This window comes from Notolabrus celidotus, chromosome 14 (genome assembly GCF_009762535.1).
Source record: "Notolabrus celidotus isolate fNotCel1 chromosome 14, fNotCel1.pri, whole genome shotgun sequence".
Classification (NCBI taxonomy): Eukaryota; Metazoa; Chordata; class Actinopteri; order Labriformes; family Labridae; genus Notolabrus; species Notolabrus celidotus.
The window spans coordinates 16,928,375-16,953,699 of NC_048285.1; the positions used below are offsets into that span (position 1 = coordinate 16,928,375).

Genomic DNA, 25,325 nt, shown 5'->3' on the forward strand with positions numbered 1-25,325 from the left:
GAGCAGCCGTGTATATTCAGCCACCATGTAAACATTAGATCAATGTGCTGGAGAGCCGAGGCCACATCCACTTCCTGAGGGGGCGTGGTCAGAGAGCTCATTCTCATTTAAAGGCACAGACACAAAACAGCCTGTTCTGAGCAGGGCTGAATAAGAGGGGTTTACAGGCAAACCAAAATCTGATTTCAAAGTGTTTTTTTGAGCAATAAACTTTAAAGACATGTTTTGGGGACCTCTTAGACCAATATATTTTGATGAAAAAGAGCATAATATGTCACCTTTAAGTAGTAAATATCCTGTATTTTGTCTGCATATTGTTCATGTTTCAAAGGATCAAGGCCAATGGGTGACTTTGTAACTGCAAAGAAGTCTCCCTAGCACCTTGTATAGTTGCATGTGCATTTATTCTTTATAACAAGGTGGGTTTGTGAAGGTGCGCAATATAACAATATGTAGATACATTGTATCGTCTTATCGTTGGGTGTCATATCAAAAAATGTTTGTGCTAAAAGAATGACCATCCATTAACACAATAACAAACACTGCCTTTCTTGTATGTGCATTAAACTGCTAAGTCAGGTTTCCTACTTCTACACTGCTTTATATGCCACACAAATCAATATGTAACGTGGACACACCATTAATGTACAAACATTCAGCTATCTGACATAACTTTGTCAGCATATAACTGTAACCTCGAGCATAACCAGATCTTGATGGATCTCCTATTGGATTCTCATCCTAATTGGCTCCTCCACCCTTTCACTGATGGTGCAGGTCCCCTAGGTGCTGACGTTATTTGACATGTTGGGGAATAGGTTCCAGGAGAGGGAGAGAACAAGAGAATGTAGGCCAGGATACATTCACACAGATCTGATAAAATTAAATAATTAACCTGTCAAAACACATTGTGGCTTCTGACGCACAAACGCATATAGCAAGACATACTGGAGGAGCAGTGTTGGTGTTATGGAGCTGGTGGACCGTCCAAGAAATATGACAAAACCATGCAACAATACCTCTACTAATTAGAGAAGTCTATGTTTACAATGTCTGTGTCTTGGTGGCCATTTTGAGCTCCAGATAGTGTGCTTTAGCTTCGGCTGAAAAGGTAAACTATTTTTACTTCATCTTAGCTCACTTTTTTTCCGACAGAACCACACGCAAAGGTCACTGCAGCTCTGGTGTTCAGTCCTCTGCCTTCTCTGTTTATTCTTGTCCAAACAATGCTCCCTCTGAGCTTTATTTCTTCAGCTTAAATTTACACAATTGTATGCCATAACTGCTGCTTTCAGGCATTGTGGATCTGTTGTAAGAGCACTCTTCTATATGCATTGTGATGAGAAGTGTTTATGGATACTGACAATTGGGGGGATAACCTTTTTTAACACAAACAGCAAGCAATGCAGACAGTCTGTTATATGGGAATTCGTACTCCTTAGATGCTGTCCACACACACAAAAAATGGCTGAATCGGTGTGTTTGTGCCATATTTTCATTCATGGTAAAGTAGTGGCCTCTGGTAGCTTTACTAATCATGACAGAGGGGTAAAGCAGGGATCTGTTTGAGCAGTATAAAAAGCGGAATGGTCTGTGTTAACTGGTTGTCGAGGCTACTAGAGTGCCAAAAAACAGCATTTAATTCAAGATACCATGACCATCAGTCATAAAACTAATAGCTAATATTTACTTTGACATACATATGCTAGCTAGCTGTTGTAGTGCTGCTTAGGTGTTATTGATGCCCAGGTTGCTATGATAGTGGCCTCTAGCTCGTCTGTTTTTTTTTTTTTTTGGTTGTGTGTTTCTTATCTTCCTCTGGACAAATATTCCACACATTCTCTTTTGGGTCTAAACCCAACAGAGAATTAGTGTGCAAACTTATCTGAAGTCAGATAAGTTTGCTGGCCAATCAAGCACAGTAATATAATGACCATCAAAACCATTTTGCAGGAGTTTTGGCGCTGTGGGCAGGTGCTAAGTCCTGCTGGAAATGGGAATAGATATCTATCTTGTCAGCAGAAGTATGAAGTGCTCTAAAATCTCTTGGTGGACGAGTGCATTGACTTTGGACTTGATAAAACATAGTTGATCAACACCAGCTGATGTCATGGGACCCCAAATAATCATGTGTCTCTCTACTCTTCCTCTCGACTCTAGGACCTTGATTCCAAATACAATACAAATCTTACTTTCAACTAAAAAGAGGGCTTAAGACAAATGAGCAACAGTCAAATTATTTTTCTCAATATCCCAGGGAAGACACTCCTGACGTCTCTGGTTTAAATCAAGTCAGCAGTCTTCCTCATGGTTTTGGTTGTGTTTGGAAATGATAAATGTACAGTGCTTATATGGCGCTTTCTCTAGTCTTCTGACTACTCAAAGAGCTTACACATTACATGTCACATTCACCAACGCAGAGGCTGCCAACAGAGACTCTGATGTAGACCCCATTAGTTTTGTGGACAGCAGGACCTGGGTTCGAACTCCCGACCTTCCGATGGAGAGATGACTGACCCTACCACTGAGGCACTGGCTGTAGACTGAAGTGGACTCAAGGCTGATTTGTACTTCTGCGTCGCCCCTACGCAGCAGGGGCTGACGAGGACATGAGCACCATATACTGTACTTGTGCGTTGATGTATCCGTGTCGCGCAGCAATTCTCCACCGAAATGCTCGAGGGCAGTGTGGTCTCTAATAGCCGGTCGCCTGCTTCCGCCCCGCTACGATCTCTGTTTACTTTTCCACAGCGATTCAGAGCTTTTTATGTTAATCTACAGCTGATACATGTTGCTGTTTATCATACAGACATGATTACAGGGAAAAATAGAGAGGAAGAGAACGAATTTAGGCCAATGTGCGGCCGATGAGCGGGGATCACTGAAGTGCTGTAAATGTGGGAAATACAATGCCGCCGAGTGGACCAATCACAAGGCTTGTGGTCCGCGTCGATTCAACGGGTAGTTACATTTTGGAGGAGGTGCACGCCAGCTACGTGCGTAAGCCTCTGCATAGGTACAAGAGCTACGCAGACCTCCGGCGTAGAGTACGCCGTTGATTCGACGCAGAAGTATAAATCAGACTTAAACTTCAATTCATACAGAGAGCGAGTTAATTCTGCTCTACTTTGTTGTCCTGTTAGCATTTGACAAAGTTATCATCTTAAAGTCCTGTTGTAGTCGACATGGATCCCAGACATGTGGCTGTTAACAATAACGTCCATAATCGACGAGTATTTCAAATCTATGCGATGTGATGAACGGTAGGGAGTCTGAATGTGGTGTTTTATTTTGAAACTGGGCAGATGTTGCATGCGATCCTTGTGCCTGACTTCCTGTCCAGGTGGATAATTTCCTGTTCAGCTTGACGTGTGCCGGGGGCAGGCTCCATCAAAAATAGACAAGACACGTGTCTTTAGCAGAGCAGCGTGGGGTTGCGCTCCCGAGACGGAGCTGTGCCATGCCGCGGTGCTCGCTGTATGAACATGAGCATTTACTAGAATGGGAACATATCAGCTGCGCAGTGCCCTTAGCTGATTTAATGCAACACGGCACATGCTGTGTAAATTGGGGGTAAGAGACACATTTTAGTTTGCGTGTTATGGTTCTGGAATATATTACATTTTTTACACTTTATTGAACAACTGATAAAAAATATTAAACTTTTTCAGGATATTGTAAAGCAGCACATGTATGTATGTATGTATGTATGTATGTATGTATGTACTGTATGTACTGTATGTACTGTATGTACTGTATATAGATCTATAAATCACTTAATATATCTCAGGCTAATAGATTAGTGATATATGGGATCATCAGGGTAATGAGAATATTTAATCATTTTTATCCAATGAAGACAACTGACAAAAGTTGCTTTCATTTCCATTCAAACGAGCTGACACATTCCAACACCACAAGTGCAGTATGCGATCTGCTATTACATGCAGAGAGGAAGAACAGGTGCAGCAGCAAGCCAGCAAGAGAGCCAAAAGGACAGCGGCCATTCCAAGGGAAGGAAAAAAGTCCTTGATAAGTCCATAAGTCACCTGAAAAGTCATCTCCACAACCAAGATGTAGTGAAAGAAATCTGTAGCAGCAGTAACCACTACTGGCATTAGCACAAAAACATTGAGTGCTGAAGTGCCGATCAGGCATTTGAGAACTCCAAAATGTTTACCAGAGATGGCCCTAAGTCTAAAACAATCAATCAAGACAAAATCACACCATTTAAAGTGCTTGATAACCCAACTCTCTTTGTGGTAAAAGACTTAGGATTTAACCAGATAACTATGTATTTAAAGCAGTATCCTGAATTGCCTCTATGTTGCAAATGTATCTTAACCTGCTTTGAATGATGAAATATCTACACACATTCAGTCTGACTCAAGACAATGGCAGTGACATGGGTTTCACTTCAGGTACATGGACTTATGACGATAGTCCAGTGGGCATGCTTACTTCAACGGATGGACTGCATTAGGACTTTAACATTACTGCATACACAGGAGTGTTCCAGATCTCAATAAAAACTGAAGGGATGAATAAATGACAGTTAAAGAGTCAGAACTGTTCATTGTTTTGTTTTTTGTGTTAAAAATATTGATTCAGTTAGATTAAGAATAGATTATTAACATTGATAATCAGCCATCAGGAGCACTTTACAGGTTGTATGGGTTGGAGGTTATTGGTTAGGTGTCCGCTCAAAAATAAACCCATGTTGTGTATCAATGCTTTTATCCACTCTTAACCATTTATTTTAGGTGCGTTAGCCACAATTTTACATTAACCACATATTATGCATATTTGTCTGGACAGAGGTTTAGGTATGGGGTTGATTATCTCCAATGCTTTGGGTGTCTAATTTACAAAATGCGTCTGCTTGTCTTATCAGAGGTTGGGACCTCTTATGGCTTTCAGATGCTTCTGTATTATAAATGAGGTTGTGATTTCACAGGCTGCACCAAATTTGGGCATCAGAGCCACGTCAACAAACATTTGTTTTGGTTTGTAACTGGATTTAATACGCGCAGGCAGCTTCACGCTGTTGATTTTGTCCAATCCCTGTCATCTCTCCTGGGAGCTGCGTGTTGAATCCAAATGTCACCACCAACTGACCAGCTGCATCCAGTGATCTGGCTCTAAACCCTCTAATTATTGCACTAATGATGTGTCTGATCCAGTTTAAGACCACCTCAATGTAAATAATCCTTATGCAAGCTGTGATGGTGTAAAGCAATAGCATATTTCCTCAAGGCATGCTCTGGAATCCTTGAGAGTGTATAGTCTTTGTTGGTGCTATTTCAATAAATCCATGCTCTGAGAAATATCTGTCTTCTCTTAGGGCGTCCAGGAGATTTGATTCAATAAAGCTGTCTTAGTCAAACAGCTGGAGTTGACAAGCGCAGCATCAGGCAGCTCTGTGAGGCTGTTTTCCTCTTCGACGAGGTGTGACAGATCACAGACAGTAAGCTGTAGAATCCATATTGATGGACAGTATGTCTGAAGATTGTCAGCACACGGACAGCAAATACAGAAAACATCCAATCTAAGGCGATTTCTTTGTGTTTACCTAGAGATGCTTTCACTCTGGATTAGCTGTTAACTTCCCCCTATGAAATAGTTCTTTAAGAAGAGTTGACATGACTTATTTTCCTTGTCAAATAAAACCTGACATGTGGAAATCAAACGGGTTTTTAAGTTTTGACGAAAGGTATGAGTTACTATGGAGGGTTTTTGGGACCATGTTTTGTTCCCTTTTTACCTCAGGTCTTTCTGTCTCCATCTACTGACTCATGAAAAAGTCATATAGCAGAATATCCACTGCATCTCAGCATCAGTATTTTTACTGGACTCTGTCATATGTTGTTTGGAAAATGGCAAACTTAGCTTAAAATGAATTATGCTTCAGAGAAATGAAGGAACACGCTGTAACTCTATCCGTTTACAGTCAAGAGATAGAGGGGTGGATGGATATATAGAAAAATAATAATTAAACAAAGTCAGAGCACCGTAGATCACAAATTGGTCCGCAATAACTGTCTTAAGAGCCAACTGCTGTAGCCACCAGAGCTGCAAAAAAAAAACCTGCTTTTCTTCACTTGACTTAAATTTGTTGCTGTCTTTAACTTGTCAAAGCTGGATACAGGACGGGCTGTGCAGCCAGAGACAGTCATCACCTGCCCTTCACGTTAAGCTGTGTGGAGCGCGCGCTGCCTCGGGAGAACCAGGCGCTAATAACAAGCTGGAAAGCACAAACGGGTCTAAAATCAGCGCACCGTGGGTTGGGAAGAACAGCTTGACACAGGCACACTGCCACAGCTCAGAAACCACACCACACAGATCACCTTTCTGGACTAGACTACAACAGGGAGTAAATATTTGCTTTTAGTTGTTTTACATCGACGACCAGCCCAGATCAATATTCTATTGTAAACAATCGACGTGAACATAAACCCTCTCTGTGATGCATAGCTGTGTTTGTGACATATTCATAGTCCGTGCGCTAAGGCACGCGGACTCACTACATCGCCGTCAGACTCCAAGTGTTCATCTGGAAACGCATACATATTGGGTAAAAGGTGAGGCATAAATCTGCCATCAGCCGCTGCATATTCACCTTGAAAGTTAATATCTCAAGATTCGCAGCCAATACATCACTTTGTATCACCCCGAATCTCCTATTAGGTAGACTGGAGTGGTCCGCATATTCTTGCTGGATAATTATGCTGTACACTCACACCTTGGCACAATATTTAAGGACTTGGGCAGATTGAAATTAAAGATAGTATTTTCCCAGTTATCTTGTTTCAGCACATCTCACAGTAAAAATAATGGTCTTACCTTCACGCCATAAGTTTGACTGAATCTTTGTTTGACAGGCAACGGCTGTTAGATCCAAAAGCACCCACAGTGATCTTTTACAGTATCCTTCATTTGCCTCTCACATTGTTTACTTTTTCATAAATGAAACGAGTTGGTGCTGCGGCTCGGGTGCGAGGCATCAGCATAGGCGGATAGCGGGGAAACTGCTGAAGTCGTTGCCAAAAAACACCCAAAAGAAATAATGGATTTAATTAACTAAATGTTTCCCGTCATTACGCGAAGACCTCGAAGAATGGTTTCCATCAGTTTGTGTCTTGAGAGAAGTGAATCAGAGGTTTAAACTGCGCGGTGTCCATGTAGTGATCCGGAGCTTTACGCACGGAGTTACCGTCAGCACTGAAAGAGGAAGGAGCGCAGCGACTGTAAAGAAGTGAGGAGATTCAAGGCGGGGTTACATCTGTTTAAACGCTCGGAGGAACGTATGTTTCCTATATTGCCACTAGAGTGGCTGAGACCTTATATCACCCTGTTTTTCCATACTGCACTTTGCGGCACGAGCTTTGAGTTTTACAAAGAAGAAAGTCATGGAAAGAAAGATACAGATATGAGGACATTAAGTATTTTTTTCTAAGATGTGGAGCTGGACAGGATTTGAAAAATAATCACCCCTTATAGTGTAAAAAAAAAAATCATGTTTGGGAGCTCGATGGACTGTGCGACAGTGAAAAGCGTGGGAATTGTGATTTAGTGGCAAATTTGGGAAATAAGTGGACCGTGGAGGAGGACGCATTTATGTTAATTCATGTATTTTATCATCCCCCCTACATTTTACCAAAGTTTTTCCATGTTAGTTAAAAAAAAAAAGTGATATTATGTCCAATTTCTCTTTAGATAACATTGTCTTTCTAAGTCCTCAGATCTCTGCTGGCTCTCGTCCTCGCCATCCAATCAGAAACCAGTTTACACAGGGGACGCTTTGTGAATGCAATTAACTAGCTGAGGAGATAGACATCCAGTCGTTTCCCACTGCCCTGAGGACAAGCGTTGAGAAACAATGTATAGTGAATTTCACATCAAGTAAGATTGACCCCGAGATGCATCCAACACAAATTACAAACATTCTTCCTGCATCAGTCTGTAGATATAAAGATGCATTAACATATGCAGAAGATCAGACACTCACTTTATAGTCTTCAACCGAGACAGTTTTTCTTTTAATATTGTTGCATTGAAATTGGCAATCTCGGGTTACATCACAAGTGTTTGTGAAAGGATACAAGACCATATGGACACAGAAGTTGTTGTGACAGTTGAGGACTGTGTTGTGACTATGGTTGTTTGCATCTTTCAGAATCTTCTTATTTCAGACATACAGTAATGTGTGAAACCTCTAATCCTTTAATTATCTTCGAGCAGGGGCGGAACTTTATATCTCACTGGGGTGGCCCAACTGTGGCACTGACTTAAACAGGGGTGAAATTAAGTATGCATGTACATACTCTTGAATGAATATCCTTTAATTACTATGTGTATTGCCACTAACTTTATCTACTGAAAATAGTAACATTAAAGTATCATAAAGAAGTTAGATTTCTATACATATATTTTACTTAAAAGTGTAACACAATAGGATTCAGACCACCTAGGTTAACTATTCAAGAACTCATACATGTTAGTCCTAAGTTGTATTTTAAAGTACTTGCAAACAATTTCCTTCACACTGTCAAACAGTCAAAAATACACTGGCAATGTGTCATTGCAAAAGTACCCATATATTTCCAATAAACGTGGTTTAACAGTAAGGCAGTATGCTGGGCTAATTCCTCTTCTGTGTACTCTTTTGAGTTATATGTGATAACTATTTTTCTACAATTGTGAGTACCAATAAGGAAAAAAAGGCGTGCATATTTGAATGCAAAGAAAGCTACTATAGAAGCCTATTGAAATCATAGACTGTATAAAAGATGACCCTGACCCCATGCCATACAGCTGTAAGATTTATTGTGTTCCAGGTTTTTGTTTTTACCCCTAATCCACTTACTGTATATCGCTTGGTGATGTTACTGTTTATCTTTGACATGAACCTGAAAGCAAAAAGTATTGCGGTATTCTCTAGAGCAGTGGTTCTCAAAGTGGGGTCCTGGGAACCCTGGGGGTCTGTGTACCATAGCGTGGGGGTTCGTGAAATAATTAAAATACATGATAAAATTGTGCTGTCATTAAAAACAGCATATACACCATTGTTAGGATACCATTTAGTGGCTCGAAGGGATATGCCAGTCTTGCTGCTGTTAATTTTCTAAAAGCTTTTAAGATCAGTTACTTGAAAAGTATAAATGTTGTCATGTTAAGTCCACAGAGAATGAAATGACCCTCTGTTTTAAAGTATACAAGTGGTATTTACATGATTCAAATTGAAGTGGTATCTGTTTATCACTATGGAACAGGTCTGAAGTATTTACATTGATGCGTTGTACAATACAAATAGTTTCAAGGGCATCTAAGAGTGCAAATGGTAGTAAGCATGTGCTTAATCTATGTTATAATTATGAGGGGGTCCTTGGAAAATGTTCTCACCTGTAAGGGGTCCCTGGCTCCAAAACGTTTGAGAACCCCTGCTCTAGAGACACTAGAGGAATTCTGGGATATGAAGGTAACACGTAATGGAAAGTTGGCACAAAAAAAAAACACTGGCAAAAGAAACATAGAAAATCTAAATAACATCAAAAACACTTGCAATGGATAAAATTATAATTCTCATTAGCTAGTTAACAATCCAACCATCCTGTGAATTCCTCTCTTGAATTTGCTGTACTTTCTCACTTTTTCTGCTTTTGTGGGGACATCACTCTGTACTCTTGCAGAGCGCCAAATCACACTTTAGACTTTCTCTCTGATTCACACATCAATGTACACACATACACACACTTAGATGCATACACACACAAACATGTACAGTCCCCAGGCTTGTTGTGGGAGGCACAAACACATCTTACCACGGCCATACGGCTGCAGCCTGGTTCCGCCTGATATGGCCTCTATTAGCTCCACTTGATGGGTAGATGTTGGCAGACTACTAAATAAATCACAGCAACACAGATGATAGTGTTTAGTTTATGCATTTATCACAGTAGTCTTACTCTCATGGGGTGTTAATCAAATATTCTGCTAGCCACGGAGGACTTTATCCCATGGATGAGATCCCCAAAACTGTGTATAATCTGAATGTCAGAGTGTAGCCTGGTAATTGGCATTCATTTTTACCTTCATCTTGAGCAGGACTTGGAAAGACATATTGTAGATTCAAGACACACGCACATGGTCTGCTGTAAGCGGTGCCAAGTTACAGAGCCACTGCCAGAGAGCGGACGCTGACTTGAGGTGAGTCAAGGAAAACACAGACCTAGCAGGAAGGAGGAGACCAATGTGACACACAAGGATTCTATACAGTCATGCCGCTATACATTTATAATCCAACCATTCTCCAACTTCCACTTTTACTGCTCTACATTTTTAAATATAAGGGGAACACATCATTTGTATTGCATGATAATTGTTTGACTGCTTTAACTAATGAGTTACACTAAAAATCACATCTGAAATACATAAATATTTGCATGCAGAAGCTATGAAAACTGAATACAGGTACATGCAACTAATATAACTAGCTAATAATTGATTAGCGGACTGACAGAATTATTTAACCACAATTTTTGACAGTCTGAAGATAACATTTCATTATTCCGGATACACTTTTAGACTGTTGACTGGACTTGACAAGCTTCATGCAGCGGGGTTTTATGAGGTAGTATGTGTGTAACAGAAAGGAGATCCCAGCCAGCTTGGCTCCTTTGTTAAGAAACAAGCCAAAGAACCGGTATGAAAGTTAGGCTATCAACCACTACAGAAGGGATCAACTTTTACCACATTACTTTTTAAGAGAATTTGTTAAAAGTACTTTGGCTGTATTTTCTATTTCTTTCCAAGCCTACAGACTTGAACAACAAAGTAAAGCGCTGACCAGTTTCTATGGACACTAGTTTTTGGGTTGGACTTTCTTCAAATTAGCTAAGATACGTGGTAAAATTGACCCCATCTGCACTGGTTGATGGCCTAAATTTTTTTGCTGGTTTTCTTTCTGGTTTCTCAATAAAGGGGCGGAGCTGACCGACATCCTTTGTGTTTAATGCACTTAATATTGACAAGAACCTCACTCAGAAAGAAATAGGAATATCCCTTTAGACACTTTAGAAATACAATAATTCATCAGTCAATTAATTTAGCAATGAAAACACAAAAATAATCTGAAATAATAAATTGCAGGCCAACAGAAAATAGTTCCAAGTTAGCACGAAATCTGCCCAAATACAACAGTAACTGAGTGAATTATGGTCGCATGAATTTTAAGTCAAATGACATGTCATGATATAGAATAACGATCACATGCGTTTTTTTTTCTGCAGTGAGATACTTTTCATCCCACTCTGAGAAAAACACATACATATTTCCACACAAACTTTCATTTTCAATGAATTTTCCCTCATCTGAATTCTTATAAGCCATGCTTTTACAGTTAAGAAGCAATCACCACTGTCTATAAGTAAGTCATGTTCTTCAGACCAGCACTCCTTTCTCTAAGATGACCTCATTCTATAACTAATTTATACCGTGGTATGGTAATACCACTGGTTGACTCTATATGAGCATGTGTCCAAGACTTTCCATGCCACTCAGACTTGTTCCCCTGCTGGCGCTGGCACTTTGGCCTGACACGCTACACTTGGAAGATGATGGTGACAGCTGAGGTCCCACATATGGGAGTTCAGGAGAAAGCTGGAAAGGAGAGAAAAGAGGACTCGGAAGAGATATCTGGATATGAGAGATTTACTAGTGGCTCCCTTTCCTCCAGGGTAAGTTGGGTATTTGAAGGATAAGGCTGCAGATATTCTCTATTTTGCCAATGCTCATGAAAAAAAATACAGCCAAAGCCTGCTAAAGCTTATTCCTCAGTGCTGCTTAGATTTGCCCAAATACTTTTTCAACACATCAATGAGCCACATGTTTGCACTGGTTGATACACTCCTTCATTATGATTAACATGGACCCTTACTTTGACTCCGTCCCACTGACTAGCCTACAACATGTGTATTAATCCTTGGCTTAAAATAATCCTTAATTAAAGCACACCAACAACATTTGGATTTAGGGATGTCAGTGTCAGTCAGTCAGGTAATTGGTTGTTTCAGAACTTTTGTTTGGACTGGATATTTCAACAACTATTTAATAGAGTGCTATGAAAGTTTGTGCAGACAATGGTTCACAGAACATGAATCCCAATGACTCTGGTGGCCACCACAAACTAACTACACCACAAGCAGGTGTCACTTTTAACTCACTCTGTGTCACTCTGTTGCCCTTGCAAAATGAAAGATACATTTGAAAAAGACCTTTAGTCCCATCTACATAGGTAGTACTATGAAAGAGAAGGGTATCTATTCCCCTTGGTTTGACATTTAAAACCATTACCAAAGTGTCTTGAAATGTGCAGTTTTCCATTGCACTGATCCCAAAAGGCAACCAGACTTTTAGAAATTCTTGAAGACGTTTCACCCCTCCTTCGAAAGGCTTCGTTAGTTCTAAACAGACTAGTGGTCAATGCTGAGAAATATGAGCTAAGGGTCGTCAGTATGCTAATGGTTGTCACATGGGATGGTTAACGGAGTCGTTGAGCTAGTTCCTCAGAGTTGTAAAGGTCTTCAATTGTCTGTAGGTCGTTGAGGTTACATGATCCCTAGTGAGGGTGTGGTCTTACTTGTTTGGATAGAGGCAACCACCTCTTAGGCAACCACCTCTGTTAAGAGAGTGTTGGTATACTGTAGATGGCTGCCTTGACACTTGAAACAACCGTCTTCTCTGTCCAAATCAGAAATGTGCTATCTTCAAAGGAGTGTCACTTGTCCTTGAGATGTAAATGTACAGCTGAGTCCTGGTCTTTTTGCAATATCTTTCAAAAACTACATTGCTTTATTTGTGCTGTGGTCTACAACAGCAATGCGTTCACCACATTACAAACCAACATTTCACTTTTCATGCAATGAATAGAGAACTTATGACAGTTTACCTTTCTGAATTCAATTGTGAAATAAATACATAACTTTTTTTCAGAACTTTTCTTGGCTCTGCCTCCCCTGTCTTCTAATATCTAGCTATGGACTCTTCTTGTTGTGAGTTGGGTGGTGGGGCTGCTAGAGGCCAGGTGCTAGAGTAGTGTTGTCACTACCTGGAGCTTGTATGTACGGAGCCTGGGTCCATTGAACGTGGCAATACTGTATGGGTACTGTATTGGGGTGTTCTGCCAGAGGATATGATGGACAGCGGGAGCTGGCATGGATGGGGCGTTGCTCTGGGATGCCAGAGTTAACAGTTTAGCCTCTCTGAGGTGTTGTGGGCCTAACTAAACAAAACACAAGTGAAGGGAGGAGCCCACTTGATAAGCCAGTGATGTGCTGGCTCGCGCCCCCCATCTGTCCTTTTTTATCTCAGGCTTTGGGGGACACCAGGAGCCATGGGGTAGGCTACTAAATTTACCAGTAAAAGGCATAATGGGGTGGGTTTATTCACTGAGGCCCTCATCCTTTCTTTCAGCACAAGTACCTTGTGTTTATCTCAAACTCATGACCTTCTTTTTATTTAGCTGCACCTGTAACTTCTAATTTAGCAATTCACTTACTCTTCTTAAGCTCCATTGTCACCTTTGGCTCTGGAGATAATCAGATTGCCAGACTGAAAGCTACCCTTTTGTCAACATTGCTTTATGGACTATGTACCCTACAGAAGTTGGCTCATTTGGTTGAGAGTTTAATATAGTGCATTGTGAAGTTCTAGATTAAATGCTTTCAAACTAGGTACAGGTAGATCTCCAAAAATAATTTCCAAAAAAAGCCATACTGTCATTTGTTGAACTTCTTGATAGCGTGTTGGTGAGCAAATATCTGGCAATGTTCACAAAAGTTAATACAGTGGAAATTATTATACAACACCTGCTTATCATCAGGAAAATAACATTGAAACTTTAGGATGCTATGTGTTGGCATTAACTCACCACAATATTTTATCTGGGCTTTAAGAAAAAAAAAAAAATAATGCTTTTTTGTGTGAAAGGAGCAGTTTATCTTTAACAGAAGCAAATGCACTAAGATAAGTACCATTGAAAGACTGAGACGGTACATAGAGGGACGACTGTATAATTTGGTCTCACTCCCAGAAAAACTACAAACTAACACCTGTCTTACTTTTTCTGTCAGTATCGGACTTTATTACAACCAGGCTACCTATTACTTTCTTTTTGTGAGACTGGTAACGTGGAAAAAACAGAACATAAAGCAATCATATGCCTCTGTAGTTGAAAATAAAGAAGCACAAAATGCAAAATGTAATCGCTTTAGAAAACTGAGAGCGAAGAAGCCAAATACAGTCATGCAATTGTTTGGTGTGAAGGAGAAAATGAGCAAGGGAAGGATAGTAAAGGAGAAAATTAGTCTCATCTGTAATATAGAGATGGTCAAAGGAATTTATATGTAATGGAACTTTATTAATTGGAAGGAAAACCATTGCCAGCCACAGGAATAATTGGAGGGCTGCATATATTTTTCCTTTCGTGCAACAGTTACTAATTTAACCTCTGAGCTCATTGCTCGTGCAGAGAAGTTATCTAACTTAAAGGGTATTACAAAAGAAAGATAGAGCCAGTGTCAGCACAAAGAAGAAGCTGCTTTCTGCAGGCAACTTTTATGTTTATTTCATAAGCCTGTTTAATTGTTCCATCTCCATCTCGAGCAGTATGAGATTTAACTCATTACAGAGTGCATCTTCAACAGCAGCCATGGCAACTTTCCATCTAATTCTATTGTTGCATTTTATCTGATGCTACAGCTAAGTAGGTAGGGGTAAGAAGGAGAGAGCAAGAGATAAAGATATGTCCTGAATGAAATATAAGTGGAGGAAGTGCAAGAACTGTCCGGTAAATTATTTATGCTGAGAACTTTAAAATCTTATCACTCCCAGCTCTATTGCCCCATCATGGCCAGGGGATGAGTCGTTGTCGGTGAGGATTCAGATGCAGATTGTATTTTTGTCAGAGCAGGTTGACAGAGGGGAGAACAGAGCACAGTCTGGTAATTGTGAAGCTCCAAGGTCATTCACTGCTGCAGCTGCCAAGCCAAGCAGCATTTGGACAGTATGATGGGGCACTGTGGAGTAGCCTTGCATTACCAAACAAGCTTGTTAGCCTTTTGGCTGCCCATGACTGAGTACAAAGAGTGTTTGCCTGCAATTCATTTGTGAAGATACTTTCATGTACCCTGTTCCATCGACTTGAAACTGATTGCTGACTGATACAAAATTGAAAACCTTTTCTCTTGGTAAGTTTGGAGTGATTACGCACAATCCCTTGGCTAAATAGAGAAATAGCTGTTTGATTGAGCCCAAAACCAATTATTGTTGGTATTATTTCTGCCTTTGCTTCACTGCAAAAATACTGAAATCTTACCCAGTGCATTTGTTTAATTTCTAGGCAAAACATTGCATTACGACTAATCATCTGGCCTAAGCCTATTTTACCTGAGAAGTCTAGATATACATTTTATTTAAGATATTATATCCAAAAATAAGGACCTAATTGTAATAAGATTAACTAGCTGCCAATGCAGCAAGCAGCATTTTCTTCATAAGTTCCCTGAAACAAGATGTAATTCTGATGTCAAGGAACTTTTTAAGAACAATTAGCTGCTGGATGATCAATGGTGCTGCCATGGAGAGGGTTAGTAAAACAAAGTTTCTAGGAGTTCACTTATCTGACGACACCACCAACACCACAGCAGTTGTCAAAAAAGCTCAGCAGCAGCTCCATCTCCTCTGGAGACTCAAAAGGGCAGGTCTTCCCACCCCCCACTTCATCACCTTCTACAGAGGCACCATAGAGAGCATACTAACATACAGCCTCACTTCCTGGTTTGGGAGTTGCAAGGCTTATGAACACCAGCAGCTAAACAGAGTAGTTAGGACAGCTGGCAAAATCAGCAATGCCCCTCTCACCTCCTTAGTGGACATCCACCAGTAGTGCTGCATCCGCAGAGCCTTCTCCATCTTTAAGGACTCCCACCACCCTTCTCACGGTCTATTTTCCCTCCTGCCATCAGGGAAGAGGTACAGAAGTATCTGCTGCAGATCCAGCAGGATGCTGAACAGCTTCTACTCACAAGCTGTGAGGATCATAAACAAACTGTGTTCCCTCCCCCTCCCCTTCATACACTCACATCGAAACCTCGGTCACCTGACGGCCGGTCACCTGTCAGGATGAATCCCACATAATCACTTTCGTGACTGATGCACTTCCTTACCGTTTGGTCTTATCATGCTGCTAATACTGTGTTTTGTGTGTTTTTTCATGTGTCTTTGCATTTTTTTAGCTTGTTTTAAATGTTTAAGTCTTTTATTTTGCACTGTCAAGCTGGGGAGAAACAGTATTTCGTTTCACTAAGTATGAAAATACGAAAGAAAGTGACAATAAAGTGGAATCTTGTACTTGAATCTTGGACAGTCACTTTCGGTCATTACATTAAATTGAGTCTTTATTTTTGACCTTTAATAACTTGAAATAAGATTTAAATCTGGATTTATCAGATCAAGGGATTATTTTAAGTGGAATGAGATATTTTGACATGTAATGAGACAAAACGACCCAGATGGTTTGATTTTTTTTTGTGTGCCTAATTTAATAATTTAAATTATACTTAATTTAATTTAATTTTACTTAGTTGTGCTGTCAAGCAATGGAAATAAAACTTAGTTAATAAAGCTTTAGAAATTGATGAATTAAATGAACCGCATTGCTCAGTAATTTTTTTAAAAGTCCCAGTAAGCATATTAATGTTGATATTTGGTTGAAAACAGGGGGAAAACAGGTCTGGCCTAAGCGGCACCCTCCGGTCTAAAAATAATAGTCCAATGCGGAAGTGCTAAAAACTGCAGTTCATCAAGGATCCGCATGAGGCTGGCTCCGGAAGTACCGGAAACCACATACACACCAATTCAAAAAAGACGATCTTTACAGCAGAAATAACCATGTTTACAGCCTGGTACAAAAGACGAGTGTAGTCTGGATAACTAATTTCTTGATGGGCACACACTGTATGGGGGGTGAATTTTTTTCTAACGCAGCAATTTCAAAGATATTTAGATTAAGAGTCTTCCAATGAGAGGCACAGCTGACTTGACTGACAGGCAAGAACACTGCAGCTGTTGGCTAGGAGGCTCAAAGCCCGCCTCTCTACGTCACAATCCCTCTACAACAGCAGTATGGTTCCCGCCGACGACTGTCTGCAAAACAGCACTTCAGAAACAGATGGGTGACGTCACGGATACTACGTCCATATTTTATACAGTCTATGGTCTGGACGTGAGAGCCCTTATTAAAACCATTTTCCAACTGTCCAATTTATGATTACAGAAGCGAAATGTGTCAGAGAACACTACTTTGTTCAGTAAAGCATTATGATCAAATGATGATTGTAGTTGCATTTCTCTAAATCCTTATGCGGTGCTGAAGTTAAATTATGTCTGTGGAAGGATGTGATTTTAATGCATTGTAATTACAGTGGTTTATAGCTGTGTGCTATTACAAAGAAAGTTCAAAGACACTGTACAGACAGCAGTTTTAAACATTATCCAAATAATGAGGCAAAAAAAAAGTGTGCATGTGCAGGTACTTTAGCGGTGCAGCTATGAGTACAAAGTGGCCTGTGCATGCTGAGGTAGTTCATTGATACTTGGCGTAATGATGATAGAATAGAACAGTATTCATTATTCTATTCTATTTTGATTAATGATTAAGAAAAAGTAATAGACTAAAGGTGTAGAGTGTGATCTAGTGTGTCTACTATGCCTGGATTAAATTAAACATGAGTCCATTGAGTCCACTATCTTTTTACTATTCAATCACTTCTGTCTCAAATTATATGCAATGACACTTAAAATCCTCCCTAAATTTATAAATGAATGAGTGGTGAATCTTGTGACAGAGGCAGGTTTTCGAAGGAAATTTGGTCACATAATGCAAAGTCTACTCAACTGATAAAATGCTCAGTGGTGCAACTCAGGGTGGGTAAACCTACCCAGTCTGTATTATATATAGTTGGTAATTTATTAAACTTAATTAATAGATCACCTTGATCCCCAGAACAGTCCCTCAAAAACACACTAACACACCCACATAGACACACATACCTGCACCTCCGCTCACCAACTGAAGCTGCGCCCTGCCTTCTGTTTTAATTCTGAGGGGAAAAACATATTTTGGGACTTTATCGAACATCCTGCTGATGAAGGCCAGCAACATAGCAAACAAAACATGGAAAAGATAGATTTTTGTTTTTTTTTACAGCAGGTGAGCATTGCTTAGGACGATTGCTGTTTATGAAAGATAAACTATAGAAAAATACGTGTTCTGAATGACAACAGAAGCTTTTAAAAAATCTTGAACAGTGTCTTCAGTATGCAAAAGAAGCAAGTTACATTAAAAGGAAAGGTCACACTGCAGTTAATGCATTTACAGGAGGTACGCACTGGAGGGTGTGTGTGTGTGTGTGTGTTCTCTATCGAAGATGTGTACGCAGTTTTTACAGGCCACATGTGGGAGGGGTAGAGTGAGAGAAGGGACTATACTTTTTAATCATTTGTGGGTCATGACTTTCTCTCAGCTGCAGAAAATAATCAAACTAGCAAAGTCAAGTTGTTCCTTGTGTTTCTATCATGTGTACAAAGCTGCTGAGGTTGGATGTTTGATCAGTGATATATGACATGAGAGTCCCATTTATTTTTCTGAGCTGTTATCTGTGACTATTGAAGATAAATTAACATTATATTAATAGCACTACATTTTATTCTAACAAAACGTTTAGTTTCTTGGTTTTTATGACTGATTTTTCCGTTGTATAACTACATTACAGTAGGATACATAGCAGTAAAGATAACATCAACAATATGGCTTTACAAATCCAGTAACAGCTGAACCTCAGGACAGAGCAGACAGCTTATCTGCAGATATACGGCAAATGAAAGTACAAACATAAAAAGATCTGCAGAACATAAACAATGCAACCTTGAGCAGCATATTGCTTTTAATGGCAGTACCAAGGCATGTGACTGACTTTATTGGCTTCATGCGTGCAGATTGAAATGTTGTGTCCCCTAAATGGTTCACTGGTGGTTTAATCAGCTGCACCCGGGCCGCAAAGGGACGCCTGTCATATTATATTACAGGAGTTTTAGTTACCATCCTTTCCTCACTGCTAACATTATCATCTCTATGAATTCAATCAATACTACGCCTGCTACTGTATTACAAGAAAGAAAAAATATACCCCAGAATACGTCATGTTATATTTAATAGCCAATAATTGAACAGGGCATTTTGTGTAAAAGTGTTTAGAGGCAAAGTTGGCTAAAAGATTAGTCAAAAGATCACCAAAGACAACACTCATGATTAAGCTTAAGCTAGCAGCTGGTTGTAGCTTAGCCTAGCGAGAGACAGTATAAAAACGGTTGATAAAGCTAACTCAAGACAATCTATTAGTCACAAATCTTTCATCAAGAACTCCTTACACTTAATTCAGAAAATGTTTATAATGTTTGTATTATCTTTAAATGTGCAAATGTAGACTGTAAGTTGGACTTTTTCAGGGCTCATATGCCCATAGTGACTCCAAAGGTTGCCCGGCAACCTCACAGTGACTAGTGACTAACCCAATTGTAAAAATTACACAAAGAGATAAAACTGTTGATTTTAGTGCTTTCTTTAGAGGTATGTGTGGAAGAATTTTCTAGTTTCCTAGTCTTTATGCTATGTCAAGCTAAGCTAACTATTTCTTCAGTTCTTTCTATCTGAGTGGTAACTGTAGGGTGATATATGGAGCGCCGCCTGCAAGCTAGTTCAGGCAGACAACTCAAGCCGTGCTCATCATACTGACACGTCACCACCTCTCCATCAGCTGATCTCAACATCCTCATTCGGCGGTCTATTTAAAAGGCAAGTCTCCCTGTCTCTGCCTCTGCTTGCAGCGCTCCTGCTGTTCTGCTCAGTTCTGTGTGAAGTTTGTCCCCACCTCCTCCCCGGCTTCCACCTGCAGGCTCCGAGGGGGTTAGTCCTATCTCATTGCTCCTAATGTCTGCATTTAAATAATCTACGAGGAGTAATGAAGTTCGGAGCCCACACGCCAAACACAATACTGTATGCTGCAATAAACTTATTAAGAAAACGTGAGTTGTCTGACTGAAATATCTTTTTATGTAACTCCACTTATAAAAAAAGACAATAAGCATATCACTGAAATCACTGACCATGATTTTAATAGGTTAACATTCATGGGTGAAATTATAGTGTATACAGCAGTATAAATTTAAAATGTTACCAAACACATTCTGATTAACATTCAGCAGAATACTTGATACTCGCTCCTCAAGCTTATTAAGTAAACGTGAGTTGTCTGACTGAAATATCTTTTTATGTAACTCCACTTATAAAAAAAGACAATAAGCATATCACTGAAATCACTGACCATGATTTTAATAGGTTAACATTCATGGGTGAAATTATAGTGTATACAGCAGTATAAATTTAAAATGTTACCAAACACATTCTGATTAACATTCAGCAGAATACTTGATACTCGCTCCTCAAGCTTGTCCACCTTGGCCTTATCAATAATCAGCTTATGTTAAAAGCTTTTCTTCCTTCATTCCTCAAAATGCAGATTCTTCTACTGGCCTCCACACATTGAAAAAAGGAAAATCACAAGCATAGTATACATCAACTATGGTCTCACCCTATGGCCTATATATTTGTTTGAACATCTGTTGAGATTTCCCAGAGTCACAGAGCCTAACGTCTCTTCTTCACACTGATACACGGACACACTCATTCACTCTTTTAGCTACTCTACAGTCCAAAGACTATGTGGGGACAAAAATGAGAAAACAGCTAAATCATGGAAATGACACAGTGTGAAAGAGAGAGCCATAAGATGGTTGAAAATGGGAACATTTCTACATACAGTGTTGGCCATTCTCTCTAAGGTCCGTCACTTGTATCAAGTAAATGCTTGTGAGTATTCGAGGAAGATGTATGCTTCACTTAAAAACCATAAGATAATTTTCAAAGATAATGCACAAAGGACAGCGGGGGACTTTACGTAACAATAATCCGTAAAGCATTAGTCAGGTTCTGTAATTTTATGGAAAATAATGTATTGTATACACCGCCATATTTAATAGGACATTTTCAATCCCAGTAGTGTGCTGCTCACAGCTGCCCTGTATCTCCACGCTAATGCCAGGATTGACTTATTATTTTCAACCTCTCACTAAAAGGGCCTCATTTTGTTTTGCAGCTGCAGTGGCAGAGAGATATGTGCTGGTAAGTCTTTTGCAACAGTCCATGCAATAAAATGCAGTTCATCATACAAGCTTGAGAACAATTATTAAGCTATGAAGCTTCTGGCTAAAAGGCTTGTTAATTCTTCCAAATTTGTCTTCTCACAGCTGTGGGCATCCCTATTAACATTCAGGTGTGCACACCTTTTTTAGCAGTAAATCCTGTTCAGTGATATAAACCATCGTCCCTGCTGGTAAACAACAGGGTAACATTTAAGAGAAGTTGTTTTTCTTCCGCTCAGCATGACATAACACTTCTGTGGTGGCTGACTGCATTAACAAAGGTTATGTGCCAAAGTCTGTGCTTTGCATCACTTGATTGAGAGGGTTAAAGTTTAAATCAAGACTTGTGTAGCTTCAGGAAGAAGTTTGGTCCATTAGAAAAAGTCTGAAACAAACACACATGAAACGAGAGGCAGATGGGGCAGAGAGACTGCACTCAGAGAACCTCAGGTAATGAAGGCAGCAGGAGCTGAAGTGCCCTCAATAGCTGGAGGAGAGGGATCTTTATTTTAAAGAAGCCAACTCTCAAGTGTAACTGGAGTGTGTGCTGAGAAATGACTCCATGATGTGATCATTAGCCCAAGTGTGGAGGTTCCTTCTGAGTGAGAGGGGAGGTAGATGGGGAGAGGACAGGACAATGAGCATCAATGGTGAAACTAGTAAGCCCAAGATTGAAGTATATTTCAGATAAGCTCAAGGGGCCTTCAAATGCTGTATTTTTGGAAACAAAAACGTTTTATTTTCAATGTAGACAAAGGAAATTCACTATCAAAATTGAACCTGGTAGGTATTTTTTTGTGTTTCTGGTGCACTGAAAAGAAAAAAGAAAAACAATTTTTTCAAACGATAAAAGCACAGCGCAGGTCATATGTCAAAAACGAATTGATAACCCACACTGGATTTGCTTCATCTTTTCATTGCATGTCACAACATTTGTGTGAAAGGTCAGCCAAACTGAAGATGGAAGGGCGGAAGAGGTTTTGGTTGCCTTTCAACAGAAGGAACAAGAGTAGCAGTTACTCACAAGTAGTTTTAAAGTGGGGCAATTGGCATTTTCCTCACATTTTGTAACTGTACTTGCCTCAAAAGCACAAGTGTCTGGAAGGAGAGTGGGTAGAAGAACAGAGGTAACAGGCTGAATTGGAGGAGGTGGGTATTAAAAAAAGAATCTTATTCATTCAGGTCAAACTCTTACACTCAAACCACTAAGCTGTGAGGAGTAAAGCCATAGTGAAATAATTCATCTATGTCAGAAGGAGCTGTAGGGAGCATCTGGTATTTCCTGTGGCATCATGAGAAATGGGGCCATTGGTGATCTGTTGGTTTACCTGCTGAGAGAAGTGGCTGGATACTGTTTGAGAGTTGGATGCCTGAGTGCATATCAAAGGAATGTGCTTTCACAGTCTGCCAACTTAACGTGTCGGGTGAATAGTGTCAGCTTTGACACCGCAGCAAAAAGTCTAGAACCACTGCCAATCAGCTTGTTGCATTAAGTCCCTCTTTCTGCCAAGAAATCTACAATGAAGATGGCACCTTCAGGCTTCATTTTAAAACAGAGTAATTACTGGTTTAAAAAGTCTGTATTACAGGCCAGCCTTGACTCTACACAGCATCTACAGTGGGTTAGGCTTGTAAGTGGATATTGAAACAAATACTATAGTAGCTACTGCATTTTATACACTAAGCCTTCTTGATTTACTGGAATTGTAAACAGCTCTAACCATGAAGTGTGCAATATAGACCTTTGACTGTTGATTTCAATAACAAGTGGGATAATGGAATACAACTGCAATTTAGTAAATACCCCACAATAATAGTTACAGATCCTAGCAAGGATCAATATGGTGAAAATTATTACAGTGTCTCTGTTTTGAGTCAGCAGAGTGCAATAGAACTTGTTAGTTTGCTCATGATAACCACATTCAGGGGTGCTGCCAGGGATTTTGGGCCCCATGAAAAAATTAAACACTGCCCCCCCCAGCTTCAACACCTAAAACCACACTAATCCTAAAAATATATCACTGGTGGCATGGATGCGATATTCTACAAACAATTGAAGTCACTTGATATAAGACTGATGAGAAATGTACTGAAGACCATTTTTACAGTTCCAACGTTGTGTCATTGTGTGCCACTTTTTTCAGCAGTAAATCCTGCTCAGTGATATAAACCGTCATTCCTATCTTAAACTCAAAGTAGATCAAATATTAAGTCATTAGTTGAATATTCACTGAAATTGAAACTGAAAACAAGGATTTTTGTATGAATTATACAGTTTGTAATCAACTTGTGTTTAGCTTTAGAGAAGAAATTGCCTCATGCAGCATTAATTTGTTGTTTGTTGTTATTTCTACTGTTTCTGTCTGTCTGTTTTCTGGTTCATTGTAGGGTTGTAGGAGTGATTCAAAACAACAAAAACAGCAATTATTATTAAAATGTCCAGTATGTTGCACCATTCGAAAAGGCATAAGCTCCCACGTCTTGCAAACATTAATTTTTCAGAGGGATGCGATTTAATATGAGGTGGGGTTAGGGGAGCATAAGAATTTTTATTTGTTACCAGTTTCATTTCTAACAATCTTGGACCAAACTCAGCTTTCACAGGGAGAAACTGGATGACATACTGTCGACCTTTCCTCGCCTCCTCTTTATCAATTATTTCCTGTCTTTTCTGGAATCTGGGCAAGGTGACTGGAGCTCCTCATTCACTGTCAGGAAAAGGTGATTGCACCAGGTTTAAGGCCAGGAGTAGGACCGAACCATTTCATGTTATTGGATGAAAGAGTTTATCAATACAGAGGCAGTCTGAGTGATACAATGATAAATATTTTGCTTGCCAAAAACAATAAAAGACAAAGAGACTGTTGTTGACTGTGTTATAATACAAACTGTGTAGATTTTTTTCCTCTAATGGTGCAAGATTAAAAATATACATGGAAAAAAAAGGTGTTCTAACAGCCTATCTTCCAGGGCCTCATCATCCTCTGATCACATTTGCTAAAGAACTGGGAGGGCTGGATTTTTGTATTACTGAAATAAGCTGTCTTTGGGGCTAATGTCAAATCCACGTTGAACCCAAATCCACAAATGCCATCAAACTATGTATCAATAATGAAATCTAGCATCTTAAAATTATTCAAAAAGTTACGATCGGGAATACTGTTTTAGTTTGAGAAGATTGTACCCACAGAATTTGCATCATCTTTGTGAGATAATTAATGGCTGCCCCTTGTGTCTATTGCTGGTTTATATTTACTTGTCAGAGTTGAGTGTAGTATTTTCAGTGGTTGAAGAGGTTTTGTGTGTTTATAATGAAGCATTAGGTAACACTGCAGAACCATCGTATTGCATGGCACACTAGCAATGAGAAAACAAAGGGCTTTAGTGGATTGTGCATGCTAATGTAATTCAAGGATAGCATACATTTTTGCTAACACCCAATTCAGAAATGAAATTAGGGGCTTTTTTTTTTTTTGCAGAGGGCAGCTCCTTTGCTTTCTCTTCTAAATCTGATTCAGATGTCTCAAACCCATTGTTCAAAGCTGGCACTGCACCACACTTTCTGTCACCTTTTGTGTGCGAGGTAGATCAAAACAAACGTATCTGCCTCACCCTTAGAAACCGTCTTAATGGCTGAATGTGTTGTTTTTTCGGACTAGGTTTTGTAATAATTATGACCACTTATTCTTTCCCCCATTTTTGTGGTTGCTTATAGAGACTCATCACTTTGATATACTGTATGTGCATTGCAGAGTAAGGAGGAAGGTGAGTTGTTAGTTATTTTATTGTAATGATGTATTTTCATTTTCCAGTAACTTCAATACAAAATATGTTATACTGAAACAGAAAAGCCTGGTAATACTACTACTACTACTACTACTACTACTACTACTACTACTAATAATAATAATAATAATAATAGTTATCCAACCCGATCTATTGCCAACTATCTACCACATGAAGGGTCTTTGCCCTTTACTGATGAGCAGACTCACAGACTGTCAGATCTC

The 25,325-nt window shown here is 39.6% G+C and overlaps 1 protein-coding gene across 1 annotated transcript in view; it reads right to left on the minus strand.

Annotated features, from left to right (window-relative positions):
• drd2a (dopamine receptor D2a) overlaps positions 1-7,268 on the minus strand; it is a 63,620-nt gene extending 56,352 nt beyond the window's left edge. The window contains exon 1 of the mRNA XM_034701450.1: positions 6,844-7,268. The gene's annotated coding sequence lies outside the window, so the exon portion shown is untranslated. The remainder of the gene's footprint in view (positions 1-6,843) is intronic.
• Between the last annotated feature and the right edge of the window lie 18,057 nt (positions 7,269-25,325).